Source organism: Cupressus sempervirens, chromosome 8 (genome assembly GCF_028749045.1).
Source record: "Cupressus sempervirens isolate cs-2001-9-10 chromosome 8, ASM2874904v1, whole genome shotgun sequence".
Taxonomy (NCBI): domain Eukaryota; kingdom Viridiplantae; phylum Streptophyta; class Pinopsida; order Cupressales; family Cupressaceae; genus Cupressus; species Cupressus sempervirens.
In genome coordinates this window covers 563,060,722-563,074,837 of record NC_143125.1, presented here as the reverse complement: position 1 = coordinate 563,074,837, position 14,116 = coordinate 563,060,722, and positions in this window count along the sequence as shown.

The window sequence follows — 14,116 nt, the reverse complement described above, 5'->3', positions numbered from 1 at the left end:
CCTTGATTCAAATGTTCCCCCTCAAACCCTTGAAATTCACATATTGGTTGCATGCAGTTTCCAATTTTTTGATTGGTTGCATGAGGATTACATTGGTGGTTGTGAGGATTTGATCTTATCCTTTTATCCTATCAATGAGTCATGCATAATCATTTTTCATCTTGGCTTGCAATTGCACAAACTTTTATGCTAATCCTACATTGCTCGTCACCATCTATTCTAGATTGCTCGGCATCTACTGTAGTTTTTACATTACTTAGCATCTATTAGTTTTTTGCATTGCTCAACTCATATAGGATTATTGTGTCACTCGACACTTGTTGAATTCCTGCTTTGCTTGGCATATACTATAATAGGTTGTGCTTGGTAGCAACTATAGTTTTCTTGGCACTATCTGTGACTCGACACATAAAGAAATTCTAGCTTAGCTTCCATTGTGTACTTGGAATGTATAGTGAAGATGGTTAAGTGTGTTGACACTCATTTTTCAATCTTACTTATCGATCAACAAGTATCACTCGAGCTCACTAAATTACCCAAGAATCATGATAACACCTAAGTGCACAATGTGACATGAGAATTAGCATACAGTCAAGTTTAATGTGTAATTTGATTATTGTAAAGACACCTCTTGTTTGAGACAACTTAGAATGGAAATATTATTTAATGGATATATAAGAAAGGCATATTGTTTTGTCTTAGAAAAAGAAAAAATGAAAAGAAAAAACATGTATGGAATATGAATAAGAGAGATATAAGAAAGTGAAGAAAGAAAATATGGGAAACAAGAAGAAGATGGAGAAGATTTAATAAGAAAGCTATAAAGTATTATAAAGGACACATAATAGTTATATCTATCATAGTTAGGAGATTACAATTTTCATAGAACCCATATCAACAAAGTAGTTGCAAACAAGGATCAACCTATTGATTGCATCCTAATAGTTGCATAGGGTAAATCCACTAATAAGGTGGATGTAACATCCCTTTGTAAGATCTCTTAATAGAGTACATACTTTATTATATTGCAAAATCCTTTAACTAGCTAGACCTAATAGTCCTTCATACTCCTAAAAGAGTAGCTCACTAGAAGTGATCAATTATAAGCCCTAACATGCAAACTTTATAAATGTAGAAGCGAAGCATTATAGATGACATCCCCACAATAGTTTTACCTTATGCTTGGAGAGTTTTTGGTTTACCAAATATTGTATCAAAGTCTTATGGTATTGATTTATTTAGTGCTTTATGTTCATGCATGACATTATATTAGATAATCTAATGAAACAAAACAAAAGTATTCTAAGTGAAAAGTTTTAAGTGGTTCCTAATTCATCACCCATCTTAGTCACATGTTTGTCATTAAATTTCCAACAATTATAATCAAAGAAAGGTTCTTGTATCAGAGGCTTAATAGCTTGAGAGTAAAGATATGAGGAAATGAAAGTGTATATGTTAGACAAAGCTATTGAGAATGAAAAACTTGATCTACATATGGCTATGGAACAAGTCAAGAAACTTGAGGAGAAAATAATCACTCTCTCAAAAGAAGAATAGAATTTTCTATACATATGAATAAAATCTATACATAGAAGAAAGAATAGAAGATCTCTATAGATAAAGAAGTTTGGAATAGGAAGATAGCCATAGAAGATCTACTAGTAAGGAATGCCACTCTACAAGATGAAGTAAGAAAATTGAAAAGGGAACAAGAAAGTCACAAAGTTAGTTATGTGAAGTCATGGAACAAAAGAAAAAAATAGTAAATTAAAAATAAATTATAGATGAAGACAAAATATTACTTGAAACAAGATTAGAAGAAAAGACCAATGAAATTCAACATTTATCATAATATCTGTTGGAAATATAGATGAAGTAACTGAGAGGGGAGGGGTGAATCAGTTACCACGAAAACAATTCCAAAATCCCTTAGATGTCTATAATATTTACTTATTGATGATACTCGGTAAATAGTGTAGGAATACTGTAACTTGGTAGGTTAACTAATTATTGATCATCTAGCATTCATAGTTATTATCATGCTTGCAAAGGTTAAAATAAATGAACACAAGAGACACCAGATTTAACGTGGAAACCCAATATAGAAAAGACCACCAAGTAACTAGTCACCAATTTTAACTCTTTTGAAGTGAGCCCTGTTAGGAGTCAACCCTATTAAAGGTTACAATGCACACTATTAGGTGTGACCTTGTTAGAGGATTTAATTTCCTTGTTAGGAGTGGCCTAGTTAGAGGTCTTTAGAACAATTCAACTGAATTGTCACCTTGTTAGAGGATTTACAAAATGGCTGTTAAACCAACTCTGTAAAGAGATTTTGGATTCACTGTTACAATGATTAGAAAGAAACAATGAGGTAACTTGGATGATATGCAACTTATCTTTTTCTAATTATAGATCTCTGTTTGGCTTCACTAGATCCTTATTGATCAAATACAACTTTGCAGCTCTAGCAGGATATCTAATCCTTCATCAAAATTTGCTTATTCTATCCTCATCCATATACTCACACACAAACTTTAATTCACAACTTGAACATCTAAATATATACCTTTTAGATTTTCAAGTCGGCTCAAATATAAGTTACAACAACTAAAAAAATAAATACATCAGTCGATTGCATGAAAAAATTGAACTTATTATCAAAACAATAAAATCCTTCGATAGTCGACCCAGCTTGGTGACCACTGCCCCAGAATGGCTTTCTAGTGTTAACCAAGTGAGCCTTAGTAAACACTGCAACCCTACAAAAATCCTTTGGAGATCGAGTGAACTCGGTTAGCACTGACCTTCCTTTGCTGACCTTGTGAGCTCAATAGAGGCTAACTCTTTGCCACATTTCCTTTGATAACCGAGTGAGCTCAGTAGACATCAAATTTTCTTTGTTAACCTTGGGAGCTCGGTTAACACTAACTTTTTGCTATAAAATCCTTTGATGCCTGAGTGAGATCGGTAAACATTAACTTTTATTTTTTAACCATGGGAGCTTGGTTAACACCAACTTTTTGCTACAAAATCCTTTGATGCCCGAGTGAGCTCAGTAAGAACTGACTTTACTGAGTAATGTTCAGGAATGTTTGGTAGACACTGTAAATTGCTTTGTTGACCATCTGAGATTGGTAGACTCCTATTTGATGATTGATATGACATTTGTGTAACATCAAAGACAATGCACAACTAACAATTGTATCCAACAATCTCCTTCTTTGGCATTGATGGCAACACAACATGTCATAGCAGAATAAAATTTGAAAATAACTCTAACAAGCCTTTTTCTATCAGAACAACTTTCTCTCTTAGATAGAAAACTCTCCCTCTTTTAGTAATCTCCCTCTATGAAGGAATTACATAGCAAACTTCTTCCTCTCAAACAAATTTCAGAAAGATATGATAGCAAAACTCTCCCTCTTTGACAACACATGCCAAAGAAAACACAATTCAAATGAATTTTAATTTACCTTTAGTACTGATTCATATGCAATATTTCCTTATTATGTTGCATCAACTGATAGATCTTCAACTTGGTATGTGTTGATGCATCACTAAAACTTCATTTTAGTGAACTTCAAATAGGGGAGTGACCCCTAACTTACCTCTTAGATACAAGAATTCATCCTTAGTAATGGCTTTGTGAATAGGTCAGCAATTTGTTCCTTTATATGAGTATATTCCAATCTAATCTCCTTATCTTGCACCAATTCTCTGACAAAATGATATTTTATTACAATGTGCTTGGTTTTGGAATGCATCATTGGATTCTTAGATATGTTTATTGAACTTGTATTATCATAGAATATAACAACTAGTTCTTTGACTTTCACATTCATGCCTTCCAACAACTGTTTAAACCAAACAATATTAGAACAGTTTACTGTTGCAGCAACATAGTCTGCTTCTACTGTAGATTAAGATGTACAATTATGATTTTTTCTTCTCTAAAAAACCAACCTCTTTGCAAGAAAAAATCCTCCTCCACTTGTACTTTTTCTATCATCGAGGTTTCCTGCCTAATCAGCATCAGTAAACACTTTCAAATCTAGATTACTTCCAAATTTGTACCATGAACCATAATCTTTAGTTCCTTTCAAATATCTCATTATTCTTTTGATTGCCATAATGTGACTTTCTCTTGGTTTCGCTAAAAATCTTGCTACAATACCAACTACAAGGGCAATATCTAGCCTAGTATGAACTACATACTGCAACTTTCTAATCATAGATCTATACAATGTTTGATCTACTTCTTTTGATTCATCTTCTTTGGTAAGTTTTAATCCAGTACACATAGTAGTCCTAACTAGTTTACAATTTTCCATACCAATTTTTTTCAATATCTCCTTGATGTATTTTGATTGAGTGATGTAGATACCATTTTTATTCTACTGAATTTGAAGACCAATAAAGAATTTGATCTCTCCAAACATAGACATTTCAAATTATTTTTAAAGATCATCATTCCCTGTGAAAATAGTATCATCTACAAATATTTTTTCCAAGACAATATTATTATCTAGTCCTTCCTTTATATACAAGCTACTATTATCATTAGTTCTTTGAAAACCAATCTGAATAAGATAGTTATGCAATCTTTCATACCATGCTCTAGAGGCTTGCTTCAGACCATACAATGCCTTGTGTAATTTTCATACTATCTTCTTCTTATCTGGATCAACAAAACCTTCAAGTTGTTCAATGTTAACCTTTTCATCTAGTATAGCATTGAAGAATGCTGACTTGACATCCATTTGATAAACTTTGAATCCTTTGTGAGCAGCATATGCTAGTAAAGTTCAGAGTCCTTCCAATCTTGCAACAGGAGCAAAAGTTTCTCCATAGTCAATTCCTTCTTCCTAAGCATATCCTTTGTATACTAGTCTAACTTTGTTTCTTGATACCTTACCATCTTCATCCAACTTATTTCTGAATGCCCACTTAGTTCCAATCACATTTTTATCTTTAGGCCTAGGTACAAGAGTCCATGTCTTGTTTTTCTCTATCTATTCTATCTCTTCATTCATAGCCTTGATCCAACTATCATTTTCCAATGCATTATTGATATTTCTAGGTTCAAAATCAACAAGTAAACAAGTACTTTTCAACTTACTTCTTGTCATGGTTCCTTCAGATTTGTCTTAAATGATTTGATCTGCTAAATGATGTCTCCTAACATATTTTGCTAATATAGGTTCCCTAACTCTTAAAAGATTTTTTTTGTTATCCTCTTGTACTTCAACTTCAAATTCTTTCTATCCTAGCTTGGTAGATATTGGCCTGGGTCTTTTAGACTCGATAGACACTTGCTCGGTAGCATCTGAATGTAACTTGGGTTGCTGTAGCTTGGTTTGAATTTCTTGTAACTCGATTATTGATGACTCGAGAGTAGAACATTCTTGATTGACTAGTACTGTATCAGGTTTAGTGAAAATAAACCTTCTATAATCTTCTGGTTCCCTTTTGCTTTCTTCTTCAGCCCTTTTTGCAAACTCATCAACTTTCACATGTGCACTTTCTATGACTTTGTAAGTAGACAAGTTCAAATATCTATATGTTTTACTTTTGCAAGAGTATCCCAAAAATATGCCTTCATCACCATTAACATCAAATTTGCCTCTTCTAGATTCTTTCAAAATGTAACATTTACTTCCAAATACTTTTAGATAACTTACATTATGTTTATAGCCATACCATAGCTCATAAGGAGTTTTGAATGAGTTCTTTTTAAGCTGTACTCGGTGCAAGGTATGAACTGTAGTGCTGATAGCTTCCTTCCAGTATTTGATAGCAAAGTTCTTTTCAATCATTAAGGTTCTTGCACAATCCATGATAGATTTGTTCCTCCTTTCAACTATTCCATTTTGTTTAGGAGTTCCAGGGGCTGATACCTATCTTTTGATTCCTCTTTCAACAAATTTTGCAATGTTTTCATCCTCTCTCATCCTCATCTAATCAAATTGTCCTCTCAGACTTTCTGCTTTGGCTCTTCTTACATTATCATCTCCTCCATAGATTTCTTTTAGCTTTTCCCACATTTCAAAAGAAAATTTTTAGTCATTGATGTCATCAAATTCTTCATAACTCAAAGCAAATGCTATATCTATCATCATAATGTTGTGGGTCTTCTTTTCAAAAATTTCATTGACAGAAAGTGTATCAGCTGGTTCTGCATATTTTTCATCAAGGTATTTTAGTCTTGTATCTCCAATAGAAGCTAGATGAAGTCTCATCAACCCTTGCCATGCTGAGAAGTTTTCCCTGTTAAGTCTTGGAATTTTCCTCTTGTAAGACATCCTGATCTTTGACTTAGATCCTTGAAATCTTATCCTACAAGCACCAATGGCTCCGATACGAATTGTTGGAAATATAGATGAAGTAACTGAGAGGGGACGGTGTTAGGATAAACTACGGACAGAAATAAAAACTACATGCAAATATAACCAATAATAGAAAAATAATAGATCACACAGAAATGAACACAAGGCACCAAGATTTAACGTGGTTCACCTAATCCCTGGGCTACATCCACCAAACAACAAGTTCGATCTTATTACAATCTAGTGATTACAACCTAATTACAATCCATAATCCCTTACAGCTCAATACCGCCACAAGAACCAATTTCGTATCACAATATAATGAAAAATACCCAACCCTAAGCCCTTTTATACAAGTATTAAACCAATTTAGGGTTATAACATGTCGGCCATATGTCGTCCATAATGTGTCGGCTACCATGTCGACCACGGCCCAAAATTTTTTTTGGGGCGATGCCATGAACCCCACTATTTATGAAGTATGTACAGTATTTTTCTGATCAGTCACCACAATCTAACAATCTCCCACTTGGGGACTGATCAATCTCCACACTAAACAAAAATCTCCCACTTGGAGACTGATCCTGTAGCAATACCACTACCACATGGGGCTCCCACTGGATCAAACCATCCTGGACTCTACTGTTCTTTTATTCATGTTCAGTCTAAAAGACCAACCGAAGCTGAAGAGGAGATTAGCTTCTCCCTTGTTAAAACCTTTGTCAACATATCTGCTAGATTGTCATTGGTATGTATCTTCTCCAGCTTTAACTATCAATCCTCCAAAACTGACCGAATGAAATGGTACCGCAACTGTATGTGTTTGGTCTTAGAATGCAGAGCTGAATTCTTAGCAAGATGAATGGCACTCTGACTATCTGTGAACAAATAATTATCCTTCTGAGGATGTCCCAATTCTTCCAAGAAGAACTGAAGCCATATCATCTCCTTGGCTGCCTCTATAGCAGCAACATACTCTGCCTCTGTAGTGGAGAGAGCATTAATCTTTTGTAACCTAGAAACCCAGCTCGCGGCTACCCCACCAACAGTAAAGACATACCCTGTAGTACTTCGCCTGGTATCAATATCCCCAGCCAAATTTGAGTCAACATAGCCCTATAAATCAGTAGTAGAGCTCCCAAAGTGTAAACACTTATTGGATGTTCCTCTCAAATATCTGAGAATCCACTTGATAGCATTCCAATGCTCAAATCTTGGATGACTCATATACCTGCTAACGATTCCCACTGCATGTGAAATATCTGGCCTAGTGCATACCATAGTATACATCAAGCTTCCTAAAGCTGAAGCATAGGGTACCTTGGACATCTTATCCTCCTCTTCTTGTGTCTTGGGACACATTTCCTTAGTCAATTCCAAATGACTGGGTAAAGCTGTGCTGACAACTTTAGCATTCTCCATAGAGAAACGTTGCAACACCTTCTCAACATAATCAACTTGAGATAGCATCAATGTTCTATTCTTCCTATCTCTGCAAATCTTCATACCAAGGATTTGTTTTGCTGCCCCCAAATCCTTCATAGCAAATGCATGTGCTAATTGGCATTTCGGCCCCTTAATATGATCCGTGTTAGACCCAGCTACAAACATATCATCAACATACAAACATAATAAAATGTAGCTATCATCATCCAACCTCTTAAAATAAACATAGTAATCTGAATGACACCTATTATATCCATGCTCATGCATAAAACTGTCAAATTTTAGATACCATTGCCGAGGTGCTTGCTTCAAGCCATATAAACTTTTCTTCAATTTGCACACTAAGTTCTCCTTCCCTTTGACCTCAAAACCCTGTGGCTGAGCCATATATATTTCTTCAACCAAATCACCATGAAGAAAGGCTATTTTAACATCCATCTGCTCTAAATGCAAATCTTTAGTAGCCACAAGACTTAAAACAGTACAAATAGAAGTCATTTTAACAACAGGAGAAAATATCTCATCAAAATCAATTCCCTTTTTCTGTGCAAATCCTTTTACAACTAACTTGGCCTTAAATCTTTTCTTACCTCCTTGCTCTTCTTTCAACCTGTAAACCCACTTATTCTGTAAAGCCTTTTTACCTGCAGGCAACTTGCACAAATCCCATGTCTTATTTTTCAGCAAAGAGTCCATTTCATCTTTCATTGCAGACTCCCACTGAATCTTAGTATCCACCTGCACAGCTTCATCATAACTTTCAGGTTCACCAGCATTAGTAAGTAAAATAGAATACAAAGAGGGAGAAAACCTTTGTGGAGGTCTAATTTGCCTTGTTGACCGTCTAACATTCATTGGTGTGTGTGGTATTTGTTGTTGCAGTTGTTGCACATCATGAGGAATGGCTAAAACATCAGCTTTTGGAGTATCATCCAACACTACATAATCATCTTCTTTCTTCTCATGTTGCTGCAACAGATCTTTGTACAACACTTTCTCATTGAATATGACATCCCAACTTCTAACAATTTTGAGATTTTCAAAATCTCAAAGCCTATAACCAAATTCATTAATGTCATATCCAACAAAGACACATTTCTTTGATTTAGCTTCTAGCTTGGTTCTATTTTCAGAGTCTATATGAGAAAAAGCTTCACAATCGAAGGTCTTGAGAAAAGAATAACTCACCTTCTTACCAGTCCCTGCTTCCTCTGGAATACCACAACCCAAAGGAGTAGAGGGACCTCTATTAATCAAATATACTGCAGTATTAATAGCCTCTACCCACATGTGTAAGGGTAACCCAACATGCAACCTCATGCTCCTTGCACACTCCATTATAGTCCTGTTCATGCGTTTAGCCACTCCATTTTCCTGTGGAGTCCTTGGAACAATTTTTTGTCTAAAAATACCATTAGTGGAGAAATAATCTTCAAATTCATGACTACAATACTCACCACCATTATCAGATCTGAGACATTTTAATTTCTTACTAGTCTCATTTTCAACCAAGCATCTCCATTTCTTAAAAAGTTTGAAATACATCAGATTTCTGTCTAAGGAAATAAACCCATACTTTTCTAGTTGCATCATCAATAAATGTAACATAATAATGAGAGCCACTAAGGGAAGATACCTAGGCTGGTCCCCATACATCTGTATGCACAAGCTCTAATTTCTCCCTTTTGTTTTCCTTCCCTATCTTTACAAAACTCACTCTCTTTTGTTTTCTATACAGACAACTTTCACAGAAATCCATATTCACACATTTCAGACCTAGTAAAACTTTCCTTGAATAAAGTACTTTCATACCTTTCTCACTCATGTGCCCAAGTCTATTGTGCCATAGCGTTGTATCAGAATCTACAACAGCTATTTGTTTTCCTTGCTCAACTGCAGTAATTGTTCATGAATATTCATTTTTCTCTAAAACAATCAAAGTAGAAGGAACAATATGATCTATACAAAGATATAAGGTGCCTACTTTCACACCTTTTTCTACTACAAGGGAACTTTTTGAAACCTTCCAATTTTTATCATGAAAAGTAACTACACAACCCACATCACCGAGTTGCCCTACTAAAATTAAATTTCTATTTAGTTTTGGAACATGTCTTACCTCATGTAGTAGCCAATGATTCCCATTCTGCAACTTAATCTTAATTTTTCCCTTTCCAACAATCTGACAGGGTTCATTATCCCCCAAATAAACAAGCCCAAAATCCCCTTGGACATAATCAATGAAATAATCTCTATGAGGTGTAGCATGAAATGAAGCACCAAAATCTAAAACCCATGAATCATCAACACTCTCTAAGATAGAAGCAAAGCATCCTCTTCATATTTGTTACTTACCACATTTGCCTCCTTGTCTCCATCTGATTTATCTTCTTCATTTTTCTTTCGATTCCAACAATCTTTCTTTTTGTGCCCTAGTTTCCCACAGTACTAGCAATCATTTAGTCCTCTCAATTGAAACCTCCTCCCTTTTGACTTTCCTCTTGATTTCCCATGATTTCCAGAGTTACTTCCTCTTTCAGTCATTCTGCCCCTGCTTTGTGCATTTAAAGCACTTCCTGATGTAGATCCACCTGAGGATTTTCTACGAGTTTCCTCACTTAAAATAAAACTGATCACATCATCATATTTTAGGGTACTAGATCCAGGAAGAAAATTACTCACCACGATTACCAAGCCATTCCAGCTTTCAGGCAAAGAACACAAAATCAAGAGAGCCCTAATTTATTCATCAAAATTGATACCCACAGAAGATAATTGACTATTAATAGTATTAAACTCATTTAAATGATTTGCAATAGATCCACCTTCTTCCATTTTCATATTAAATAAATGCTTCATGAGAAATACCTTGTTTGAAGCGAAGGGCTTTTCATACAGTGTCACTAGGGTTTTCATCAAATCTTCTGTTGTCTTTTCTTTTGTAATATTAAATGCCACTGATGGTGCCAAGCATAACCAAATGCTTCCGAGTGCCTTTCTGTCCAAAAGATCCCATTTAGCCTCTGACATATTTCCTTGATTCTTGGCTTTTCCTTCCAACAGCTTCCATAAATCCTTTTGATATAGATAGTCTTCCATTTGCATCTTTCATAACTGGAAGTTCTGCCCATTAAACCTGTCAACCCTCAACTTACCCTCATTTGTCATCGCTCCCACTCAACCATAAGACTCCCACTTAACTGTGAGACTTTCCTGTAGAGGATAACTGAAAGACAACCTCGCTCTGATACCACTTGTTAGGATAAACTATAGACAAAAATAAAAACTACATGCAAATATAACCAATAACAAAAAAATAATAGATCACACAGAAATGAACACAAGGCACCAAGATTTAACATGGTTCACCCAATCCCTGGGCTACGTCCACCAAACAACAAGTCTGATCTTATTACAATCTAGTGATTACAACCTGATTAAATTCTGTAATCCCTTACAACTCAATACCACCGCAAGAACCAATTTCGTATCACAATATAATGAAAAATGCCCAACCCTAAGCCCTTTTATACAAGTAGTAAACCTCTTTAGGGTTATAACATGTCGGCCATATGTCGGCCATAATATGTCGGCTACCATGTCGGCCACAGCCCAAAAAAAAATTTCGGGGCAATGCCTCGAACCCCACTATTTATGAAGTATGTACAGTACTTTCCTGACCAGTCACCACAATCTAACAAACCGGTGAATCAGTTACCACAAAAAAAATTCCAAAAATCCCTTAGATGTCTATAATATTTACTTACTACTGATACTCGGTAAAGAGTGCAAGAATACTGTAACTTAGTATGTTAACTAATTACTAATCATCTAGCATACATAATTATTATTATTCTTGCAAAGGTTAAAATAAATGAACACAAGAGACACCAGATTTAACATGGAAACCCAATATGGGAAAAACCACCAAGTAACTAGTCACTAATTTTCACTCTTCTAAAGTGAGCCCTGTTAGGAGCCAACCCTGTTAAAGGTTACAATGCACACTATTAGGTGTGACCTTGTTAGAGGATTTAATCACCCTATTAGGAGTGGCTTGGTTAGAGGTCTTTAGAATGATTCAACTGAATTGTCACCTTGTTAGAGGATTTACAAAATAGCTGTTAAACCAACTCTAAAAAGAGATTCTAGATTCACTGTTACAACGATTAGAAAGAAAAAATGAGGTAACTTGGATAATATTTAATTTATCTTTTTCTGATTACAGATCTTTTTTTGGCTTCACTGGATCCTTATTGATCAAATACAACTTTGCAGCTCCAACAGGATATCTAATCCTTCATCAGAATTTGCTCAATATTTGCTTATTCTATCGTCATCCATATACTCACACACACACTTTAATTCACAACTTGAACATCTAAATATATACCTTTTAGATTATCAAGTCGGCTCAAATATAAGTTACAACAACTGAAAAAATCATTACATCAGTCGGCTACATGAAACAATTGAACTTAATATGAAAACAATAAAATACTTTGATGGCCAACCCAGCTCGATGACCACTGCTCCAGAATGGTTTTCTAGTGTTAACCAAGTGAGGCTCGATAAAAATTGCAAACCTTGCAAAAATCCTTTGGAGATCGAGTGAACTCAGTTAGCACTGACCTTCCTTTGCTGACCTTGTGAGCTCGGTAGAAGCTAACTCTCTACCACATTTCTTTTGATAACCGAGTGAGCTCAGTAGACATTAAATTTTCTTTGTTAACCTTGGGAGCTCGGTTAACACTAACTTTTTGGTACAAAATCTTTTGATGCCTAAGTGAGCTTGATAAACATTAACTTTTCTTCGTTAACCATGGGAGCTCAGTTAACACTAACTTTCTGCTACAAAATCTTTTGATGCCCAAGTGAGCTCGGTAAGAACTGATTTTATTGAGTAATGTTCAGGAATGTTTGGTCAACACTATAAATTTCTTTGTTGACCATCTAAGCTCGGTAGACTCTGTTTGATGACTTATATGATATTTGTGTAACATCAAAGACAATACACAATTAACAATTGTATCCAAAAATATCAAGAAGATATGACAAATAATCTATATGACACAAATCATGAGATCACCAATCTAAGAATAGAGAATAATAGACTCTAGAATGAACTAAGAGCTAAAAAGGAACTTAATGAAAGTAGGTTGAGGTTACAAGAAAGTTTGAATCAATTGTATGAACAAAATTTGCATAGACCTAAAGGCACTATTAGCTTAGGGTGTACTAATTAAAGAGAATCATCACAACAAGGAACACAAAAGAACAAAAGACCTACATACAACAACTATGGAAAAATAGGTTATACATCAAAATATTTCTAGAGTAATACTATGAAAGTAAAATTTAAAGGCTATTTCTATAATTGTTAAAAAAATATGGTCACAAGGACAATGAATGTAGAACTAGATCAAAATTTTAAGGAAACTATTTCACATGTGACAAGCATCAAGTCACAAATCTTCTAACTGCATATCAATTCAATAGGATCCAAATAATTAGCACAATTGAACCAAACAAAGAGAATTTATTGGTTGGGACTACAATCCATGGGGAAGATGTTATCTATGTGGATAATATGGTCACACTAGAATAAATTGTGTAAGAACTCACTTCAAGAAAAGACATACTAATGTGAGATGTTATGTATGCAAAAAGATACATCATTTAGCAAGAAATTTTATGAATCAAGCTACATCAAATTCTAGTGAAGAAAAAAAAGGGAAAACAAACACTAACGAGATCAAAACTTAGATGAGTAAAAAATGGGTAAGGAAATAAGAGAAAAACACAAGGCAAGACAATGAAGCTATTATCATCCAAATCAATAATTTTGATGAAGCATTCATATCCAACTAAGCATTCAAGGTGATGGATGGAACTCAGAATTTAAGGAACCTACATCAATTCTAGATAAGCAAGGGAGAATAGTCAAAACCTGCATATTTAGATGTACAAGTTCAAACATGGGAACTATGTCTTAATTTAGTTAAAATTTTGAAGAAGAGTTTTGAGATGCTGCTAAAGAATACAATATGTGAAGTAGAAAAGTTCAAGATTTATCATGTCATTGATGAGAAGAATGACCTATTGGGATCTTACTCAAACATTCCTCTAATGGTACTATTGATAAAAAATATTAGGTTTTATTATTGCACAATTTAGGAATTAGTTCTTTCAAGATGAATGAGGCATATAGTACATTATGTAAGAATGAAGTGTTGAAAGTTGAGCATAGACATTTGGAAGTCAAGGGTTTGACTCATGTCTTGCACATGATGAGAAATTTTCAAGAGAAGTAGATCAAATATTTTTTAAATGGGGTTCAT